General features: G+C 42.6%; 1 protein-coding gene across 2 annotated transcripts in view; it reads left to right on the forward strand.

Moving 5' to 3' along the window:
• The first annotated feature begins 6,501 nt into the window (after positions 1-6,501).
• fam49a (family with sequence similarity 49 member A) overlaps positions 6,502-23,957 on the forward strand; it is a 30,674-nt gene continuing 13,218 nt past the window's right edge. Inside the window, exons 1-2 of one of the 2 annotated variants that reach the window (XM_019252901.2) lie at positions 6,502-6,671; positions 23,121-23,176. The gene's annotated coding sequence lies outside the window, so the exon portion shown is untranslated. The remainder of the gene's footprint in view (positions 6,672-23,120; positions 23,177-23,957) is intronic. The other variant, XM_010741078.3, reaches the window with a different exon arrangement.

Below are 23,957 nucleotides of genomic sequence, written 5' to 3' on the forward strand. Positions count from 1 at the left end.
GTATAGCTACCATCTAAAGGGCCCCATAAGATTGATGTATGTGCAAGTCTGTGGATAGGATTGTGGATGTATATGTAGTATTGGTATTACTAGGACAGACTGTCTGACAATTTATGGCTTTAGTCATGTTTTCTCCACAGTAGCTGCTTATCTAAATGTCTTAGTATATTTCTTATTTCGTTGGATATAAGTTCATTGATGCTGACTTATTGTGCCCAGTCTGAAGTGAGAAATGGGAAGTGATGGGAAAAAAATGGGCCACAATACCCCTCTGGTAAAAACAACCATCAGCATTTTCAAATTAAAATTTATACCCACCAACCTAATGGGACCTGACCGAGCCTCAAAGCCAAATATCTCATTTATTCTCCTGCATTCAATTTTGTAGCTTAAGATCAAAATCATTACTAAAATTTATCATCAAAATTATTAGCATTTTTTATGCCAGAACATGAGCTGGGCTTCACTGCAGGTACATACTGAGACGAGACTTGAATATTCAAGCACAGAATCGAGCTCTGGGGCGATCGCAGGCTCTTTTTCAATTTCAAACCGAGCAACAAATGTTCGTCTACCTACACTGCCTGAGTCCACACCGCCCCCGTTAATGTCTGACACTAATCTGATGACAAAGCCCGGGATGTAGGAGCACAATAGCTTGAGACTCCTGTGTGTTTAGGTGTTTATCTGCTATTGTCTTATGAATGATTTCTATAATTCTTTGTGTCTCACAAATTCATCAGACAGTATGCCCATGGCTGCTGCTGCTGCTGCTGCTGCTGCTGCTGCTGCTCTATTTGTGCTCTGACTTTCTCTCATGAAGAAAAAACTCCACTGTGGACCTCCGGCCATCGATCAGGACACAAAAGGAGACATTGTTGCCGTCAATAACACTGGAATCCTTTGCAGATTGTAGCTCAGTACTACAAAAATGCATTTTTCATTGGCAGAACAGAGAGGGGAAAGGAAAGATCCAAGAAGAGGAAGCAATTCTAATAATGATTCAGTAAGCTGCAAAGAAAAAGGCAGAAAGGAAGAGACGGAGAGATGGAGAGAAGTGGAAGGGGGGTTATGACCAAGTTAATTAGATCAAAATGCTCAGAAAGATCCAACAAGTGCTCCAAAGTCTGGATAGCCTGGCAGATCTGAGAAAGGCTGTTTACTGTTTTCTGTCAAGATGCATGTGTGTTTGTGTGTGTGACTGCACAGCACTGCTCACAGAACAGAAGCCAATTATCGTGACAACACTGCGAGGCACACGGGTGTTGCACAGCACTTAAGTGCTGCCTGCTTTTTAGGGCAGGTTACTTTAAGACCCCACAAATAGCTGTGAGCTTTGGTGATACATGGTGAAGCCTAAACATGTAGGCATTTAGGGCCAAACTGGATGGTCACAGATGAAACAAGAGGACCCCCCAGCAAGGCTAGAATCTTTGCCTGACCTGAGGTTCAGTGAGGTTTCACTTGTTTCATCTTAAGCTGATACGTCACTCTATCCCTGTGGTAGTTTTTACAAATATGAAACACTTGAAAGCAGGGTGGGAGCAGTTTAGTCGAGTGTCAGCAGACCAGAGAAAAATTGGAAGCGAAAGGAGGCGGATTTAATTCATCTTGTCCTTTCCGCTCAACTTGCAGCATCCCGCGCAGAACCTGGCGTTTCCACAGCCGGGGCAAACAAAGGGGCTGACATTTGGATGCTTCGCAGTGCGAGGAGGTTGTGAGGAAGCAGCTATGACACTTCAATGCACCTGGTCCGCTGGGCAACAAAAAGCCTTGTCATCAAACAGCAGTGGTGACATTTAGAATCCGTGCATACTCACATCTGTTCTGGCAGCATTTAGATTCTGACCCGCACAAATGGAAATGTTGACATATCACTTAACATTTTCCCTGCCTCTGTTTTAAAGCAAAGGATCTGAAACTAACCGAGAATCAAACCAATCAGCAAGCCTGATTAGGCTGCATTGTGTGCATGTATTAAATATATTTCCTTGTTATATAAGTGTATTGTTGTACAGCCAGAGTAATCCATGCAACCATTAGCAACAGTGCCCTGGCATCCTGCCAAGTATGGACATTGGGAGATGAAAGAGTGGAAACTGTTGTTCTGCAGTGCCCAACACCAAGGACAAACAAAGAAAGGAACACTAACACAGCATTTGTTTTTGAATTTGTTTCCACCTCCAGGGTCTGAATGTTAATATCAGTGTATGCATTATTTTTTACGCTCTCAGTATGCATCTGAAGTCCCCTCTTGGAAACAGCCAATTGCCTTATATCACCATATTAAGCTTGTTTTCAGACCCTGTTCGCAGAGCAGATTATCGCAGACAATAAACAAGGTCCGGGCGTCCTTGCTCTGGGCCAGTACTGGACCTCGCTGACCACCGTTGGCTCCAATAAGCCTTTGACTTCTAGACTCCCTTTTTAATCTACCCACCATTGTGCCGTCATATTACTGCCACAAACATTAAAATTGCTGTAATGTGTTTTGCATTTTGCTGTATCATTCCTAAAGCGCCTTAAGAGACAGCTTAAAAATCAATGCAACCCCACCGAGCTGTACACCCGCCCACCTCAACATGGTCTCCAGGGGATTACATGGGACGCCATACTGTACAGAATAACACGTAACATATATTAGCAGTATTACACTTGAATGGGGGTGGGTGTGCTTCACGAAGGATGGATTTGATTATGGTACGTTATCCTACAGCTAATAAGATGCAGCATGAAGCATTTGTAATCCTATAACATCATATGAGACTGCTCCAAACTCCACCCACAGGTGCAGCACACAGTACAACATATAGAGCAGGAAGATTATGGATGAGAGGGCACTTTAAGTGAAGCAATCATGAGATAAATATACCAGTAAGACATGAGTGCACAAACTGTTGTACTTCTATACAGTTTGATTAGCTGTTGTGCATCATCCACTGAAGTGAAGATGATGTATGTGCAGATGCAGCCAGAGCCAGCCTGAGGCAGCAGTGTGCTGAGCTACTGCCACCTAGAGGATAAGTGTGATTCAGCAGCGGAGAGAACTGTTAAAATACACAAGCCAAATCTCGACAGTCAAGTTATCACTGTTACATTTACGTGCATATTGACCTTGAACATGACTTCTTTGTTTGAAGTCATGTTTAAATGCCAGATTATGCAGTAGTAGATTGTACTGTATCACTACAGTATTTAATGTATGGTCATACAAAAAGGTTCTAGAGAGGGTTGACAGAATGAAGGTTACATGCCTTTGACTTCAACCATAAATCTTGATTCTGGCTAAGGCTGGCTGTTACAAGCAGGAAGGTGATGTGAGATCCAGTTCACTATCATTTATGTTGCACAATTATGTAGAATTATGTCGGGGTGCAACTATTACTTTTATATTGTAGTTTACTCTGTTTTTTTTGGTTGTGGTTTTCTTGTGGCTCTAAGAGCAGTATACCTTGAATAAAATGATCATTAAAAGATACATCTTCTTGCTATTATAGACAACGATATGCAGTCCGCAACATATCAGTGTCAAATGTGGTACAACTGATTTAAAAAATACTTTTAATGAGTCACAAATTATATTGTATTAAACCTTCAATGTGTCATTTTGATTGGGTAGATCATTACAGAAGTATCTGCAGGGATCATTGTAAGTCAGTCAGAGTTGGGTGTGCTGAGAAAAACTTTGTCTAGGCAGGAACACTGAACTAATGCATTAAAAACTGCCCATCTACAGAAGCTCATTTAATCAGCAGTGTAAAAGTAACACTGTACTTTTAAACCTCAAAGAATTAGAGCAAGCTCTAGTTACTAGATATATTTCATTACTTAGAGCTATAACCAAATCACACATCCTGTTGTACTGATAGCCTATATTTCACTGTACATGACAGTAATTGCAGTTACCTTATGCTCTAGCTGTAGCTGGCTGAGTTCTCTGTGGCTCTGTCTGACCATGTGCCCTGATTCAGTGGGACACTAATGAATTTTACTATGGCTGAATTTGGGGGGTGCTGCAGCCTCTTAAGCACACCTACTTTTCACGTTCATGGGTATGTGTGAACAAGCATTGTTTTTTAAAAAAAGTTTTAAAAGATTTTTTAATATAACACACTGAGTTTGAGGGAAATTGTATGAAAGCGATCATGGGTCATGGAATATTTGATGGAATGGTGCAGCCATTAACAACACGGGATCTTGAATTAACATATTTTGTTCAAATAAAAGCATTACATTGTCTCAATAGAGTGGCTGAAAGGCACATACAGATACACCTGTAATGTTACTAAATTACTTTACTGCAAGTCTAAAGCTTTAAAATATACATAGAGAATTGGAGGATAGACGTTTAAGAGTAATTTGAGTAGTTTTATTTTGTAGGTTTAGGAGGTATTATTTGTACCTAATTACATTTTGCTTTACAACCACAGTCAAATATTCTCTGATATTCCAACATAACTGATTTAAACAGGGTTCATGTAAAGCACAATGAGGGTATTTGTTCTTGTAGTATACTTGTTCTGATATCCTGCAGCACTGCTGCCAAATTTAGCCACAGGAGGATTTCAGCTCAGCGGTTTCACCGTTATTTTAAACTATTCAGTGCAGTCTTTTTATAGCCCGAACACAGAGTATGAATTTCAGCCTGTAACAATGATCTTGTGACATTATGACGGATGCTTTTCTACTTCAACACTACAAACAATCGCCACCAGGTGTCACTGGACAATTGTACTCAATTGGATATTTGGACGTATTGTGTGACAAACTAATACTTCCCAAAGGAAAAGTTTTAATTCGTATCCCTTTCAGGCTGTCAACAAGCAGATCAGACGTCAACCTTCAACCCAAAGCACAGGGTCATTAAAGGTCAGAACTGCACCAAATCCTTGAGTGAAGTCTAAGATTTAGGTTTCTATGTCATAGTTAGTTGACCTGTTGGACTGGATTGTGAGAATATCTGTGAGTTTCTGTCATTCAGTTTCTCTATTATTGCAGTAAAGTGTTTCCTTGTTTGTAATGTTTCCTTTCTTGAGAATATTATACAAGCAGAGACAGTTCACTTTCACTGACCTATTTCCAGCAATAGAAATGTGTCATACAGTAGTTGCATAACTCACATGATACAACACATCAAAGGATAAGGATAACACGTAATGTAATAGCTGGACAGAGTAATAAACACACATGCTGCAGACTGTTTTTTGATGTGTGTGGGTGTGTGTAAAGTTGCTGTAAGGGAAACTTAACTCCATGGCAACCGGCGGTTGTGGTAGTGGAAGGCGTGGGTGTACTCTGACCCCCCATCATCTAACCTAACTGGCCCTTATAGTCTTGTGGAGGTGTGTTTACCCTGTACATACCTTCCACCACACTGCTGACAACAATGAGCTCCAAACCTTTCCCACAGTCACAGGCTCAAGGCTCCAGAGTGCGTCGTGGCAACCTGGTATGGCAACACACGCACAGGAATAGCATCAGCGAGCTACATGTGGCCCTGCACTGTTTTGATTGTAGAGCCTTGACATTTTTAAAGTGTATGTGTGTGTTGTGTGCATGTGTGTGTGTGTGTGTGTGTGTGTGTGTGTGTGTGTGTTGTTCCTGCTTTGCACTGCAGCCCTCAGAGCCCCTTATTCTATAGACCCACTAATGTTCAAACATGCCTTTGACTTCGACTATCAATCTAAGCTAAGGCCAGCCATTACAGACAGGAAGTTGATGTGAGTTACAGTTCACTATCTGGACCATGACCTGGTTATGAATGTGATAGGGGGCACACACACAAAAAAGCAATAATCATTTCTGAAAATCACTAATCAGAATACACACACACAATTATTTTGATCTTCAACCAGTGTTTTCTTTCATTATTCATTAATCTGTAGTTTATTTTCCTGAATGATTGTCAATAAATACTGAAATATGCCCATTACAATCTCCCAGGGTGACGTCTTTAAGTTGCTTTTTGTCCAACCAACAGTCCAAAACCCAAAGATATTCGGTTTACTCATATATATGACAAAGAAAGCAATAAAAATCTTATCATATTTTAGAAACTGGTTCCAGCAGAAAGGACTGACTATATTAACCATTATTGATGATTCATTTCTGTTACCTGACTAATCACTTCCACACTAGGTTTATAGAATATAATACATGCTGAACCACTTATGTAGCATGAAGCTCAAATGAAATGTGACTAGTAGCAATAATTTGTAGATTTGGTGTCAAAAACAATACGTTTTAATCCCTAAAGAACTGTTAAATTAAGCACTTAAACTATGCATCATATATAGCTTTGCTTTCTCAGTGTGTCTCTATCATAAACTTCATTTCCAGTTTGAACTTCTCTGCACAGAGGAAATCATTTGCCGCAGTACTATTGCGCAAAGGAAAGAAAAACAATAGAGGTTTTAATTGGCTTATTTCGCCCTGTCCCTAATATTGGCCAATTACAAACGTGAGTGGGCGGTGCTTGAAAGTCCTTTTTTTTTTTTTTTCTCTTCCCCTTAGTTTTTGTGGTGGCAGGCAGAGGGAGGGGTACGTGCTGAGCGGGTTGTTGTCTGTTGCTGCTGGGGACAAGCGGAGCTGCCAGGGTCGGTGAAAGTACTGCCCAGACCAAGACTTCGGTTCACAACATCCTAAAAAGTACCACCCCGAGAGACATACAGGTGAGTTTTTGAGTTTGACCAACTTTTATTCGTGTTTAGTCGCCGCTAAGTTGGACTTACTTTCACCTGGTGTCGTGCCAAATCGTGTCTCCCCGTCAAATCAGCGCCTGTCAGATGAGTTCACATGGGAAGAGATGCCGGGGAGGAAGCGCTAACTCGCTAGCTGAAATTAGCCGCGTTTGAGCGCTCGGTTTAGTTGTGTGCTAGCTTTGAATGTTGTGCAAGCGTGTCAAGATTTTTATTTATATCTGCCCGTGCCCTATTTAGCGTCTCGTACTGTTTTATTGAGGAAATACTCTTGTCTTGGGGTGGTTGACAGCCAGCAGTGCCGGCTAACAGGAGGGATGGCTAGCCAGCAAACTTAGCTTGTGAGTAGCAGCCGAGTAGTAGCCACGTTTCATTTGACTTTTCCCGGTGTTAGCCTCCTGGAAGACGTCTGTGTTGCTTCGTTGTGATTTTTAACCGACTCAATGACTGAATTAGTGTGAATAGATGCTTTGGGAGCCCGGTTTGCTTTAAGTTATAACGATTTAACAACTCTTTTCCATCCGCAATCACTGCGTCCGCCACACGATGACATGAATGGACAGTACGCACACTGGCAGGTGGTTGAAACTAAATATGAGTTGTGTTTCGTGTGTGGATTTCTCAGCCTGTTAAACCGGTAGAAGAGCCTTATTATCACCGGCAGGTTACATGCTGTAAATACCAGACAGCAGCAGCTGTTTCCTTCTCTTCTCTTGACACCACTTCCCAATGGACGACTCTATTTTGCCCCATGGGAGGTTAATGATGTAAAAACTCCTCTAACAACAGGAACACATTCATTCAATGCTGTATTATGAGTCACTGCAGTGTTGAGGTGAAGGTGGTTCAGGAAGTGATGGCTATGAGGAAAGGGGGGGGGGCTCTAGTTACATGGCTGATACTGACCTGCAAATGAAGTCATGACTAAGGCTTTTACAGAAACTCCCAAGTTGGTTTGAAGTCTGCAACACTTGACACGGTTGTGCAAACCAGTTGAGTCAAAGTTGTTGCTCAAATCAGCTTGAGATACCGAATTTCTGGAAGTTGCAAGAGGAATGCGCTTCATCGTGGCTCTCGGTGCACTCTAATGGCGCTCTTTTGTTGGAGAGGACATACAGCAACAGCTGCACTCCTCCACAACAGTGTGTGTGCGCGTGTGTGTTTTGTCTCAGTCGGTATGCCAGGCTTGAATTCTATGACTGAAACACACACACACACACACACACAGGACAATGGCCGTTGTGGACGAACCTGATCTCTCGTGGAAGGAGTTGAAATGCTTTGCATGTTCTTTGCATGGCTCGGTGTAGCTGTGTGCCTCAGTATTCACTTTTACACGGTGTGGACAAGTTAGGGCACGCAGCCCGCTTTATATAGCCCCCAAAAGGAAGATGCCGAGTCATTACTATAAGCAGCAAGATATAAAAAAGAAGCTCATATGATGTGGCAATTTGTTTACAACCGCATGTAAACTTTAGTCCTGTGTTGGTTTGACTCCAAAGTGGTATCAAACTTTTGCTTTCAAATGTGTGGCTAGTGTTAGACAGAGTGCTGACAGCCCACGTGCTGCAATATGCTGCAGTGGCAAGATCCCTATTTACTTTACCCCCTAGATTAGTTATATGGATGTTTTAAAATAATGTTTTTTATCTCTGGAACATCCCCAGTGATGGTCCCTGTGGCCCTGCAGTCAGTTCCTGTTGGATTTTGTGTGGCACCGTGTAACGTTTTTTTAGACGGCGTGCTGATGAGATGTGGTGCAACAAATTGGCGAACACTGAAAAGAGCAAAAGACATGTCAGACTGTACAAATGTGTCTTGGCAGAGTCTGAATGTGTTTGTGCGTGCGGCTGAAACTCCGCTCGACCGTTGTTCTGCTAGAGTGATCTCTGTTAGTCTGAAGTCGTGTAGTGTCAGTGTTCGCATCTGTGACAGAAAAACAGGATATGGCATTGCACACCCTTTTGAACGTTTTCTTTTTTTTCTCATATTGTGGTTTTTAACTTGCTGTTGCATTACAGGTTGCCTGAGGCTTGCACAAGGGAAAGTGTGCCTGTGTTGTGTTGTGTCGCCGCGTGTCCTCTGTTCTTATTTCACCCTGCGAGGCTTCCAAAACTCCTAAAGAAAACAGACTAAGAAAGGAATGCATAAATACAAACCATAGACAAGTATGTGGAGGATTATTTTTATCATGATAAGGCATCTAGGTGCAGTTTGACTGCTGTCACATCAAACATGAATGTGTGTTGTCATGATCAGAGAAATACAGTTGGCAAACACAGATAGCAAGCTGGCATTGATGCTACTTCCCGACGTGTGGAATCTGATGACTGCAGCCATTACAGTCACATTTCAGAGAGGCATCCAGCTCCTGAAATGTGCTGCTTTAAACTCTCACCCAGGCCGGATAAAGGTAACGTGATATTTGCAGATTAGCTGTTCTCAAACTCCAAATGCTTGCAGCAGCGCTTTTTCCTTTTGTCCGTGTCCAGCTATGAATCACAAATCGCTCTATGACACTAAATGAAGAATCCCAAAGGATTTCCTTCCAGCACCGCATGCTGCTCCAGCGCCAAGTCTAATATCTGATTTTAGGTTTCAGCTGAGCAAGCAGTGCAGAGCCTTCTTATAGCAGTACTTCACTGTCGATGCCAACTGGGGTTAGCCTGCAGCACTGCAACAACACTGTCTGGCACATTTGATCACACGTTTGTTCATGTGTGTCACATTTTGGCCAAACTTGCGGTCCTCCTCTTGTGTTCATTCAGCTGAAGAATGAGAAAAGAAAGCACATAGAAAGTAAGAAATGTACAGGTGGGTATAGTATACAAATATTGTTTACACAGCTGTCCGATAGAATATTTGAGGACTTACCCATTTCAGTTTGAGCTATTTGTGAGTTCATCGCAGCTCTCATCACACTAGTTAAAGTTATTATTTTACTCAAACAGAACAAACTGGCTCAGAAGTTGCTCGGCTCCTGGCTCTTTAGCGCTCGGCTGTCCTCCTGTCATCAACAACTAATCATCCAGTTTACCGTGGACCACCAGCCACCGCTGACTCAGCCAATGCTGCCATCTGGGCTGGAACAGAAAGCACAACAGACTTCTCACTGGCTCTAGAGCCTCAGATGCTCCACTAACAGACTCTGCATGTGTGAGAGACAGTTACAAAAAAAAAAAAAAAAAAGTCAAAGCAAGGAATAAAAGTGTAATGTGAAGACTTTAAAGAAAGTTTGAAACATTTGAATAATGAAATGATGTAGTTTTATTTTAGTTTCCATAAAACACTATTGCAATTAACAATATCAAGGCATTAAACTGAACAAATCCCATTTAGCTGCATCAGTTTCAGGCTCCTGATACTGTGCATGCTGCCTCACTGCTGGGACACTTCAATGCAACAGAGTAACACCTGTGCTTTCCTACAATGACAAAAGTGTGTTTTTAAAAGAAGTTTGCCCACGAACACAAGCCCTTTCACTCATTATTTGGCAAAACAAATAAATCTCAGCTTATCTCTGAAGAGCTTAGCGTTTTAACACGTAAGCCAACAGCGTTCAATGTTCACCAGATATAATGTCCCCCAGACAAAAATTCCCCAATATTTTTCTTCCCCCGTTGGCGGTCCTTGATCCCCTCCTGTTTTTCTTCCCCTCCGGAAATTACTTATTTGCGTGTAGCCAACTGCACCATGTGAATCAGACCATTCCCGTTTTACCCCAAAAATACGCGTGTGTTTATCTGTCTGCAGTCCGCCTGTGATAAGTGCGTGTGCTTTATGACATGGCACACTTCCCGCTCACGTTTCACTTTTTATACTCACATCCTGTCAGCGGGACAACAGCTCTCTGTGAGGCTGTTAGCTGTGCAGCTTCAGTATGCGCTGGTGAGTATTGTGCTCGTAATTGTCACTTCTGTCATGTTTATTACCCGTCAAGAGCTCCAATATTACCGATGCCATGTTTTCTTTGGTTTGCCGTAATGTTGTTTGGTCATCGTGTACTTTTATTTTATGATAGGAAACAGAATATCTTTGGTCAACTAAAGGGGTTCAAATATCAAAAACACATAGCCCACGTGTGCCAATGGCATTTCATAGTCTATGAATTTTATTAGATTAAAATAGACGTGTATATAGCACAACACATTGAAGCTGTAAAGCTAGTTGTGCTGATCCATGTCTCAAATTATGCCATGTTGGGTCCTTGAATCTCCCTCCATGAAACGGTCTCGGATTTGATTTGATGGGTAAGAAGGTGTGAGAACCATGTTAGCAAGATTTATGAATGTTTGTCTTCTTTCTTCTTTTCTTTTTCTTTATGCCTCATTCAGTCTTGGAAGGTTTCATGCTGCATCACATCAGAATCACTTTTACTGACCTGGTCTTTGACTCCAGTTTTATTCCATACACACATACAGGCACATATACAGCTAGACAAAGACAACAAGCTCAGCAAGGTAAGCATAAACATTAAACTACGTACAGATAAGCAACAACAACATTTGTAGACCGCGAGACAATCGTGGAACGGCGCAGAGTCAGATGACTTACCTTGTAGTTTGTGAAACCTGAGCGGTGGCACGACGCCATCTGTCCTGTCGATTTTGTGCAAACTGCTTACTAGTACGAGCTTTTTTACTTTGGCAGTTTATTTATGAACAAATGCCCAAAGCGTCATACTTTCTAGGCCACTGGAAAATTAGAAAGCCTTGTGAAATCTGCTGCAGTACAAAGCTAGTTTGAAAATCAGTTACTCTCATCATTTCATTCTTTGTCACCTGTCATGTTCGTGTCCTGCTGCAGACACCAGATCAGTGACGTTGAGAGGTGATAGCCATTTAACAAACAGCAGGCACTGTCTCACTTCTGCTCCGTTATCACGCTTTCTGTTTCTGCTGTGGAAATGACCTGGAAGCCACTTTCTATTTGCTGGCATGCTGCGACTGCCAGATCAGTGATTTCGTTAAAAGGTTTGTGATGCAAATGCACAACAGTATGCATCCCAGAGTGCACCATTAGCCGAACGTATAAAATGTTTTAATGTTTAACCTTGACAGAGATTAGTGAGCTATGCAACGCCACGCCACCTGTTTTTTTTGTTTTTTTTCTCCCTGCATTTCCACAGCTGGCAGAAGGATCCTGGCCTCTGCTCTGGCTGCTTTTTCTGCAATTCAGTAGCACTCCCGCTCATCTCAGCAGGTGCAGGAATCCGGAGATTTACAGCTGTTTATTGTTGTATTGTATGACAAGCAAGCGGTGTGCGAGAGCAGAAATATTAGGATGTGGAAGGCGACAGCCGTCACACTTCAGTGAGGAGGGTGTGTGAGCACAAAAAAAAAACAGACCAGTTCAGTCGGCCCACGACGCTGATTGTGTCAGAAGTGATTTACCCTGTGCGTGTGTGTGCTGCAGAGGAATGGCTTAACTCCAGATTACTGCATGTTGGTATTGTGATGATTAGAGCTGATTATTAGTCTTGATAATTTGAATATTTGGAAGTCCAGCGAGGGTTGCAAGAAAAATAGATACTTTCTTTCTGCTGCGTACATGCTGCAGTCAGTCTGTGAGTACATGTATAAATGGTCAGTTGTTCCTGACTTTAGTCACGTATCTCTTATATATTGGTAACAATATATATCAGTTTCAGTGGTCGAGTTCTTTTTCTCCGACATGTTCCTCTGCTCCTCTGTCTCTCTGAGTGTGTTTAACTTGTCTTTCACTTACCAGGCAGAGAAGACCTCCAGCATGCAGACTCAGAGCAGAGGAAGGAAAGTGAAAGCAGTGTAAGGAGGGAAAACAAACATTTGGCCTAGATATGTTGCATGACGAACTAAGGGAGTGCACTTGATCTCAGCTTCGGTCAAACCAGCAGACTCGTCTGGTGACAGAGAGCAAAGGCGTAGTCTGTAAAGGTCAAGTATCGTCTGCCGGACCATTCTGAAGAGATTAGCACTGATCTAACTGGTCACTGCAGAGCCAGCGTTCACGGAAAGCCATAAATAGGTTTGTTTTCATAAGGAACACCCCTGTGCCTCGCTCCCTGCGTTGGTATCGCCTGTTTTTGCAGAAATTACCCAGAGAGCATTTCTCTTTACTGTGAACAATAGTCTCAGCATTTATTTTGTGCCCACTAGCTCAGCGTGTTGAAAGATTAATTGTAAGTGCTTCACCCTAAGGCTGGAAAATCTGATATGACAGTTGATTATTTAAGGTGGACAGTGCTAATGAGTGCTAATGTTAATAAATTAATAGATCATTTCACAGCACTAATACAGGCTGCTAAATGGAGAGTTCTTGAGAATCTTTCTCTCCAGAGTTTGTGAAACTGACTTAAATAAACTGAAGTGACTTGTTTTTTGGATTAACAATCAATAATTAGTCTTATTAATCATTTTTAAGGAAAAATAGGCATATTCCAGCTTCTCAAATGTGAATATTTTCTGCTTTCTTTAGTCCTCTATGACAGTAAACTATTTAGTTTGGCTTCTGGTTAAAATAAGACATTGGTGGATGTTACCTTTGTATTTCATTAATCAAACAAGAATTTTTTTTTTCACCATTTTCTGCCATTTTATTGACCAAGCAACTAAGCGATTCATCAAGAAAATAGTCAAAAGATTCATTGGTCATGAAAATAATTGGTTGCAGCCAAGTGGAAACCTCCGTCTCTGTGAAATGAAGCCAATGCAGTAGTGTCAAAAACTGCACTTACTCAAACGGCCACATGAGGCTGGTTACAGAACGAGTCAGTCTCCATAAGTCCCCATGTTAAAATGTCAAATTTCTTAGCAGAAATAAACATGTTTACAGCCTGGTACAAATAACAGTTTTGGTTTCTATAGCTAATTTCCCCATTCATGACAACTGTACTGAGGGTGGATTTTTATAGAACTCGCCTGTTTTTAAATGTATATTAAGGCTTAAAGTTACACAGAATTAATAGCATGGCCGCTTTGATTGACCAGTAGATGCCATTACAGATTGCTTGTTTGAGCAACCAGGTCAATCCACGTCTTTGCCCATTTTTGGATTAGCAGGGAGGCTGAAGAGGCAGGACTGCTAATATGGTGGCAGCCAGAGACGCAGATTTTGAGCTTCAAAACGGCTTCAGAGACCTGTGGGTGATGTCACAGATACACTGTACATTCTTTATACTGTCAGCGGTTGTGTTTTATTAGTGGGCTTACGAGGTGCAGGTTGGTGAATTTAGTTTCCAGTCTTCCTGCTAAGCTAATAGCTAAGCTATTGATCTTCTCATCCTGACTGCAAGAAAGCAGAAGCTTCATTAACAAAATGTCAAACTGTTCTTTGACCTAACTGCTTAGCAATATGACGGATTACAAACGGACTGGACATTATCCAGTCACAATATCACAATAAAGAATATAAACACAATAAACCATATGTTGCTCAGCTGTATTTCACTAGTGACGTGTCTGAAAACGTCAAGGCAGACTCAGTAAATATTACAGTCTTAAGTATTTACAGTCAACAAGATTGTATCATCATCAGGTCATCAGTGGCAGTGGCACATCTGTTTGAATACATTAGTCAGGACCGCTGCCAGGGTCAAAGTATCTTCTGTTAGCATAGCTCGGGTGCCTCCACCCAGCAGAGAAGGAAGCCTGTAGGGGTGGTGATCGCTTGATGCTCTCACATACACACTCGGTTAACACTGGTTTCACACACAGAGTCAGTCACACACATACATGGTTCCCTTTGTATCTGCAGTGCTGTTGACATGCAGGGCTCGGCAGAACAGAAGTGGCATTGAGCAGAGACGTAGGAGGAATTTCTACGCCTGGAGTCCCACTCTGCGCTGCAATGGCTGCTAGTAGCCAGACAGCGACTCGGCCTCCTCCTCCTCTCCAAATACCAAACGCCCTCCTTAACTTTCCTACTTGCTTTTTGCCTTGATTTCTTTTTCCTCCTTCCCATTGTTCTCTTCATGCACTCATATGTGCCTTGGCAGACTCTGTCCCACTCTCTCTTTCTATGACTTGTTTACTACATCCACCCCCCCCCTCCTCTCCTCAGCTCTGTGAACAGAAAAAATGACCACTGTTAGTTCTAGTCTGTGTTGCCATTATCAGTGTCCCTCTCCGCCTCTCTGTTCACCAGAGGCCAGATGTAGAGGAGGGATAGTGGTGAGTTTGTAATGTGCAAGTGTAAAATTAGGCAGCCGGCCCAGCAGACTGAACCACAGGGCACACAGAGCCAGCTGCTGAACAGAGCTGAGTGCTGCTGCAGTATACCGGACTCAGTGCTGTGCTTCAGTGTCACTGACTCGAGTGTGTGGCTGTGCCGTGATATGCGAGGTATGTTTTCTGACTGAGAGCAACACAAGTGCTTAAAAATGAACTGCGCTTGATGTACGAGTTCTTCAGAGTGCGTCGAGCGTTTAGAGCACGGTCAGTAGACCAAAACAGTCGAGTCCTGTGCTGGTATGTGAAGTCGACTGTGAGGAGGGGAGGATAAAGAGTGTCAGTGATACAGCAGAGGGAAGCAAGGCTGCCATTGTGGTGGTGTTGGGCAGGTTTCTCCTTCTCCACCCGAGCCCACCCTCTCCACTGCCTTCCAGCAGCATCCCGCACCAACCCCACCCCCCCAGCCTGTGTCCATATTAGGGCAAAACTCAGCCAACCTCCCCTCGAGCTGAGCTCAACCCCCCTCCAACCAACACGCCCTGCTGTCACATTTGCTCCAGCGAAGGGAGCCTGAGGGAGACGCAGCTCCCCTAACCCAATTTGAAGGCCTGTTTTCCCAGCCAGTCAAAACAGCAGAGGGATTTTAAAAATGGATGCAGTACGCCAAGGCCGATCTTGTTTTTGTTTAAGTAGCAGGCTGGTGTGTTTGCATGTTTTTTTTCACTTTTGAGGGCCTGTAGTTATTGGACTTAACTTCAACAGAGTGTAACCATGTGCCACTCGGGTCCCACTTTAATTTAAAGTGCCTCATAGTTTCGTATGTCCATAAATGCTTAGTTTGAGTTAGCCCAGGATGATAGATCCCCTTAATCCTGCCAAGCTGTACTTACCCTGCCATCATTATCAATTTTTATGACGGTTATTTTACTGATGATGGCTAATAGTTTACCATAATGCTCCCTTGATGTTTCTGTCGTGATTGTTTTAGGATACAAAACCTTCGAGAGTAGAGCAGTAACAACACCCAGCAAGCATTGAGGTAATGTACCAGACCAAGGGTCAGCACCACATCAGTAAGATGACTCTGTCAGGGTATTTTAGGGTGTAAGTGGTCAAAAAGAACAGAACAAGCATCTGCACAGAAAGTGTGCTGTAAAGGTAGTGAGAGAGACACTAGTTAAACAATTGGTTTGTGCTCGCCAGTCATTTTCCTAGAGATTCCCAAACAGAAGTTATTTTGGGTCATTGGTGTTGATTTCGGTTTCCTTTGGTTTATACAAAGTCCCTCAGAGGAAATAGGTTGATTTAGCAGACATAAGAAAGAACTACTGGGTTAGTACACACACATTTTGGACCTAGAACAGTGTCACTTTGAGTGTAGCCTATCATCTAATCAACACATGAAAACAAATGAAGAATTTTCCCCTTTTTTATTTTGAAACAGTCAACACTAAGTAGAAGGTAATGGGTTATAAATCTGGTTGTGAAAATAAAGACAGAAGGTACTCAACCATTGAATTATGGTGAATAAATCAACTAAAATCAAACAAAACACACCGTGTCAGTATGTCATACACACACTTAGGCATTTAGATCAAGCTGTTTCTTTAATTAATGTTTTGCCTCTATTCGATAGTGAAGCTGATCGTCAGACACACAATCACACAGTCTTGTCAATCTTCAAAATAAAGCAGGCTCCCGCTCCTAAAAACAGACAAAAAGGTAACCTTTAACTGCATTAGCACACTTTCCCATGTTAGAAGCACACAAATCAAAGAAAAGATTATTAGGCGTACGAAGCCGTTTGAAAAGAGCCAAAATGGCGCCAGAGAGTCGCAGAGGCATGCTCAGTGGAATTAAAGCGTTAGTTAGTGATTCACATGCTCGACCAGGTGAGCTGCCACAGCAATTAGCAACATTAAGCTATTACGTGATAATTATTTGTTTTAATAAGGTGTACTGCACACAACACTATGTGCTTCTGAGTTTGCTTGATGGACAGATGTCTCAGCCTATCCCAGTCAGTTGTGCTGTTTGCGAGACGCTTTCAGAGTCCAGATTCAAATCTTGTTTGGATTTTTACTCCAAAATGGTGGCAATCGATTAAGTGAAATCCAGGCTTAAAGATAATGTGTCGACACAACTTTTTTTGTGAACTGGATAGTGTTTCTGCTTCACTCCATAATTACTTAGTCATTATTCACGAGTCTCTGAGCTTCATTGTCATCACAAGATCTCCATATCTGATCCTTTGCCAGAATGGCTGGTAGATAAAGTCGACGCAGCCAGAAAGTAGAAGCGGTTGGCTGGTGATCGTTTTCCTCCGTCTGGGATTTACTGTGTTTGAACAACAACATGAGCCTTTGAAAAATTTATATCATTTCTTTTATACACTTCTTTGGTCCACAGCAAGAACAACTCAGTGGGCTCCTGATAGCGCACAAAGACTCGTCTTTTCTGTTTCATCCAGGTTCATTGTTGAAATCAGTGCTCCAATGTACAGAGGGGAAAGTGTTTATGCTTATTACATTTGACCTTTTTAAAAAGGCACGTGTTTGGAAATGTAGCTGAAGATTCATAGTCACCTCAGTGAGCGAAACTAACTGAAACCAGATTCTTTGAACCGCCGATCAGGTTCAGCCAGCTTGGAGTTCATCAAGGGGAAAAGGCGACACACTTCCTGCTGTCTGTATCATAAGAGGTAATTAGTAAATGTTTCCCACCCTAGTAAAAATAGTTAATCAGTTGCTAGATAGGGACAGAAGATCTTAACATGCATCGTTTTATAACAGCATGTTGACTAGAAATATTTGGTGAAGAGGAACTAAAGAAGTCAGTCACTCATGCAGGTAGAGCTAGAGAGGAAAAAAGGAACCAGTGATGTTCAAGCTGCTCTAGATTTCTTTTTTTTTTGGTGTACCCACAGCGTAGACTGACGCATTTCCTATTCAGCCGAGTATCAGTTGATGAATGAGCGGTTTTACTCGCAGCGGTGTGAAATCTAACATTTTCCTGTTTTTTCTTTTTGTTCTTTTGACGGTTGCGTGCATCAACGTCTGAGTCGCATTGAAGCCTGCAGTGCTGCAAACTGACACACTTGATGCTGGAAAAGAATTGCAAAGTGGATGGAGGCACTTCATACAGCGCTGTCAAGTGAATGATTCCTAATGCACAGTGATGTCTCTGTTTCCCCTTCAGCCACCCTCAAAATCAAACCCAGAGCTCACTGGGCTGTTATGAATCCATCATCCATTCATCAGCTGTTGCCATGCAAAGTTATCACAAACACACACACACAGGAACACACACACATAATTTACTCATGAGAGGTTTGCAGTCTTCCAGCCCATTGAACCTCCATTGAGGGTTAACCCTTGTTTGAACCCTTAGAGGGTGTCTGCAGAAGGCAGATGTGCCTCTCCCTTCTGTCCTCCTCCCTCAGTTACTCCCTCGCTCCATCCTTTGCTTTCCAAACTGCAGAAGGGGACGAGCCATTAAAGGCACCTGCAGTCTCCACATTAAAATACACACCCACACACGTCACACACACACACACACAAACATACATATTTATCCACTTGCCTGAAAGGTGGTCTCTCCTGAGACTTCTGCTTACTCTTTACTCACTCACAAATTTGCACGCCGACTCCCCTCGCGTGACCTGGAGCTCGTTTTTCCAGTGGTGGAGATGATCCTCACTCATGTAAATAATTGATTTGCAGTTTCAATCCTGGATGTCCATGAACATCAACAGCTGTCATGCTATTCTGGGTTCGAGCTGGAGCGTCCAGCCATCAGTTTTAAGTCTTAACAGATGATTTGTTATAAAGCATTGTTATTTCACATAAACCACACAAATTTCCATTTTGACAAAATTCTAACAAGATGTTCAACTGATGTTGAAACTGCACATGCGTTGTATATGTCACAGCTGATTTAATGCCTTTTTATAAACTCTATCAGCTACACAGACGACTACAAGTACATTAAACTTATTATGCATGGACTCTGAAACTATACTTGGATAATTCATGCTCTAGAATTAATAAGTTATGTCCACAGATTAGTCATGTTTGCTTAGAAATTTAGAGAGATTCAATGTGCTTGCAGTATTTTTACATGCTCACTGTGGCTGTTTTTTCTGCAATATTTTTAATAAAACCCACTGGGAGAAGAGCTATGGAAAATGTGGAGCGGTAAATGGTTGGCCAGTAAATAGCTTTAATTTGAAGTAGCAGCGTCGTGTTTACAGTAACTAGACTGCAGCTCTGAGTGGAGTGGAGGAGAAAACTCAGTTTGCAACCAGTACTGTTACCTGATTGTTGAGCGAGATTAGTGAGCGCTTGGAAAAACAAATGCAATGACTGTAATGAGCTCAACTAGCGTTCTCCTCTGCCCTCTACTTCTCATATCTGTAGCCCAGGCTAGATTTGAATTCTGGCTAATTTTGATTGTGGGGCTTAAATGTAGCATTAAGAAAACAATAGGTCTTGATCCAAAGTGGGTCACGGCTGGCTGGTCTACCTCCCCTCACTGTTCCTCGGGGCAAGAAAATGTTTCGACAGTTCAGCATCTCTGCATGCACTGAAAAAGTCAAGAACCATCGTTGTTGTTTTCTTTGTTACCTTTTCAGAGAGACATTGAATTTCCAGTCTGGTGTGACGGCCCTGACTCTGTACATTTTTTGGAGCTAGTTTCCTGAGTAGAATCGTGCAGGCAGTGTCACTTTGGCAGTCGACCTTGACAAAATACTGACTGACTCTTTGTATCTCTGTGCTCCATTGCTGCAAGCGAAAATACACAGGATGATACTTCACTGACAACTGTAGTGAAAATATGTGAAACCTCAACCAACAGATCAGCACTTAAATCCAGTTTGATGAAGCTCACAATGGTTTTGTTGGTTGTTTTTGATGTTATCTTGTTTGGAACACATCCTGTTAGGTGTTGTCACTCTGTTTGTAATGCTCCAGTTGTACTCTGCTATGACACTGCATTTTTATGACTCACCGGCTACTGTAAATCTCAGCTTCAGAGGCGGGTGAGTCACGTCAGGTCAAGTGCCAGTTCAACATTAAATGTCAGCTTTAACAGTCATTTTTAACATAAACCTCAGCAACTTACAGGCGCATTAGACAAACACTCAAAATGAGAAAAAGCATCAGATATGTCACGTTCACATCGAGTAGTTTTGGATTTATCTGTAAGGAAACAACACTTGAAAGCGTGCTGGACAAATTTGCATTAGATTCTAATATGTGCTTACTGATTAACTGAGTACTCAGTGATTTGAGGCTAATGTTGGCCATATAAACACACTGTGAAAGCAAAGCTGATATGAGTGCCAGATAACAGGGACTCGGCAATGTTCAGTCATGGTCTATTTAACCCAGTGAACTGTGGGATACGCAGTCTTTTGTCTGCTTGTGTAAACGTTGGCTGCAGATCATTGGAATAGGACATCGGCCAGGCACTGTCACAGTCAAGTAGCGTGCGTCTCTCCATCCATGTCACACGCATTAATGCTCTTGAAGAGATTTACAGCCTGATCACTTGTGGATCACATCGCCTGAACATGTTTTACTTCAGAGTTGCTCTGCTTTCTTTAGTCACACTCTCTCCCTCCAGCAACATGGAGGCACTGTCACGATGCTGACGCTCTCTCTCTTTTAACTTTTTACATTTTGTTTAGATGCACACTTCCTTTCAGGTGGATGTACTGTGTACTCCCCCGAGGATTTCTTCCGTCTTCATCACGCGCCTGTAGTCTGTCACTCTTCTCTCTCTCTACCCCGGTAGGGTTGGCATCCTCCTTGCCAGGCGTTCAACCAGAAGTGACAGCAGCTTTCATCACACACCTTCCCTTTTTTCTAAACCGTAAACCACTGAACAACAAAAGTGTGAGTGTGTGTGTTTGTGTGCCCTTGGGGGGTTCCACTCTGTCATATTCGTGCACTTCCCCTGTTTTAACGGATGTCTCTGCTGTCACCATGGCAACATCTTTTTGACACAGCCTCGCAGGCAGGGAGTGTGGCTGGCCAAGACTGTTTGAGCGCGTGTACATAGGTCATCACCTGTGTATAATTAATTCAATAAATGTGGCTGACTTTAGAGTCAAACAGGATGGAGATTATGCGATTGTTTGCTAAGAGTCTTGATGGAGGGTAAAATCAGTCTGGAAAAAGTGTGTTAGGGCTGTGTAAAAACAATGTATCCCCATGGTTGCTACATGGCTGTTTGCCACCATCACGCCCCGTAGTGTAGCTCCCTTAATGATCAGTGCAGTGCGTTATGCATGTGCACAGCAGGCATGTGAACAACGAGGAAAAGTCGTTTCAGAAGCTTCGCAATCCAACCTTGAACTGCAGTGCACGATGTCATCTGTGATATAATCTCTCCATTTAGTTCAGTTATTTGTTAACATGTTGCCAACCACTGTCAATCCCACGATGCCTTAAATATGCTTTAAGATCAAGGTAACGTCTCAAAGTTTGATCAGACTGAAATGTCATTAAATGAAACCCCTGCACACATCCTGTGTGTCTTCAACAATCATGGGAGAGGACACTGTAGTCATTTTTAGTTCAGTATGTGTTACATTGTTTTTAAGGCAGCATGTAACTCAAAGCCTGGTTGACAAAACTGATGGAAACTGACTCTGATGTTTAAATGCATGACTCTTCTCAACAATAGATTGGCAGGCTGAAATCAGCTTCACTACAATCATATTGTTTAATAAGTTACAATGGCACATAATGGGCCTGTATTCTTATGTGTGTTATTCTTGTGGGGGTCACTGGAAAATTCCAGTCTGCCTCTCGACTGATGTTTCCTGAAAAACATGTTTGTTTTTTAGGAGTCTGCACAGGTCTCCCTCGTCTCTGCCCGGCTCCACCACCTGCTGGCTTGATTGACAGATTTAGTGACTGAAAGACTGAACCGGCTGACTCATCTGCTTACCGCCTGGCTCGACGTGTGGCTAGTTTTTACAGAAAGGCTGGCTCATTGTGATAAGTAACTGTCCAAATGAAGAGCTGGATGGGGGAGCTGTCTGGCTCCGTTTTGGTTTTTTTTTTATCTGAAAAGTCTGCAGGCTGATTTTGTAAATGGACTTCCTGGCTAATTGAATTAATCAAATTCAGTGTCATTGTGTAAATGAATTGACTGCCTGCTGACAGCTGTCCGTTCGGCTTGCTGGCTGGAAAAACCAGAGAAAATCCAGCTAGGTGTTACAGTAAGAGGAAGCGATGGTGTGAAAGGGGGAGCGAAAGAAAAGGCGTGAAGAGGAAAAAAAGGGAAGGAGAAAAGAGAGTACGTGGATGAAGAAGTTGTAGTGTGGAGAAAGAGAGAGAAGTTGGCTGCATGATGAGTGTAGTGGGTGTGATGGTGGACTGTCTGCTCTCTCATCAGCGCACGGTCTGTGCTGTCCACATGGTGTTTTGGCAAGTACGTGTCTGAGAGGTCCAGAAGGGACACATGAAGTGTGTGTGTGTGTGTGTGTGTGTGCGCAGACCTAGTGTAATGTTGAGGTGAAGTCCACTCATGTGTCAGACCACGGGGAGTACCGTGCCCTTAAAAGGAGTGTCTAGCGTCCTCCATCCATCCACAACATCCCACCTCTTTTTCCCTCGCTCTGTTGCCATGCAGGTTCTCCCAAGGAGGGATGGAGGTCATCACAGATGGATGAGGACTATGTACTGTGACAGATGGGACTGTCTCAGTGTTCAGGTTCTCACATGACAGTTACCCAAATAAGATGTTAATCATTTTCTGTGAGCGCATCTGGAGCACAAGATTACAGAATTAGTATTTCTGAACACTGAAATAGTTTGAATGATCTATGAGTAATGCTTCCTGTTGCCAGGTGTGCGTGCGTGCGTGTATGAACTTCAGACAATCCTGTTTCGTCTTCTGCTGGGACAGAAAGTGACTGTGCTATCTATTTATTTATTTTCTACCCTCACGCTGGAAAGAGTTGTAGTACAGTGTATCTCGGTGACCATACGCAGCTGCAGTTTGTCACAGGACATTTAATACACCAGTGAACATACAGCAGGCCGAGCCTTAATCAGCTTTATTATGGATATAACAGACATCGGTGTAGATTTCACTGCTAAATAATTCAGTGTGTGTGTTTTGTGACGAGGAAGGGCTGTGTTTGTTTGCTGACTGCTTCAGGTGAAAAGGGGAAGTTGTTAACGCGGAGCCTGCAAAGTGCACACGGGGCCAGACATGCACGTTTTCACACATTTCTTCTTTTCTCTTGTTTCAGAGACGAAGAGAAAGCGGATGATATAAACAGCTACCCGAGGTCCTCCACCAGAGAAGGTACAACACAACCACACGCACACACACTTAAAAAAAACATTTGGGCTAGTGTAGTCATGTTCGAGTAACAGCACACTCTGAGCCGCCGCTGAAGCATATCAGCCCAGCAACAATGCTGCGGTTTAGATAATTACAGCAGGATTAGCCTGCACTTGTTCCATTGAGCCCCAAACTTTCTCCCTCGAAGGCCGTTGAACTGTTTGTGCTCCGGGCTGTCAGATAGCAATACTGAACTGTCACTTGGTATTTCTCCCATATATTGGCACAGGGAAGGGTTCCCTAACATTTAATATCAGAAGATATACACATCACACTTAAATCACACACAAGTTTGCAGACACCATCTGAAAAGACTCTTTGTAAGGTCACTGACTCTGAGGATGAAGCATTTTTATATCATGGAAAAAGGCTGTGAACTACAACTATGATGTCATAGTGAATTTCCATCATTTGGATGACGCTTTGCATCGCATGCATGAAACAAACAGAGGACAGGTAACGTGATACAGAACAAGATAATTTGCAAATTATTCTGCAAACCATTCCCCACAACAGGCTGAAACACTACTAATGTCTTTAACCAGCGACACAAGAATCATTCTCAACAGAGTTTCTAATGATGAGAGCCACAATACCTTTGTGGCTGAGTGCTCCAAACAAACCCCAGACGTTGTAAGAGGCTTTTGCCTGCAGCACACTATGTGGCAAAAAGTCCAAAATTTAAAAAAAGAGAGAAAACTGCTGCTGTTGCAACTTACATCTACAAAGACTGTCCTCGGTG

Source organism: Larimichthys crocea, chromosome XI, assembly GCF_000972845.2.
Source record: "Larimichthys crocea isolate SSNF chromosome XI, L_crocea_2.0, whole genome shotgun sequence".
Taxonomy (NCBI): domain Eukaryota; kingdom Metazoa; phylum Chordata; class Actinopteri; family Sciaenidae; genus Larimichthys; species Larimichthys crocea.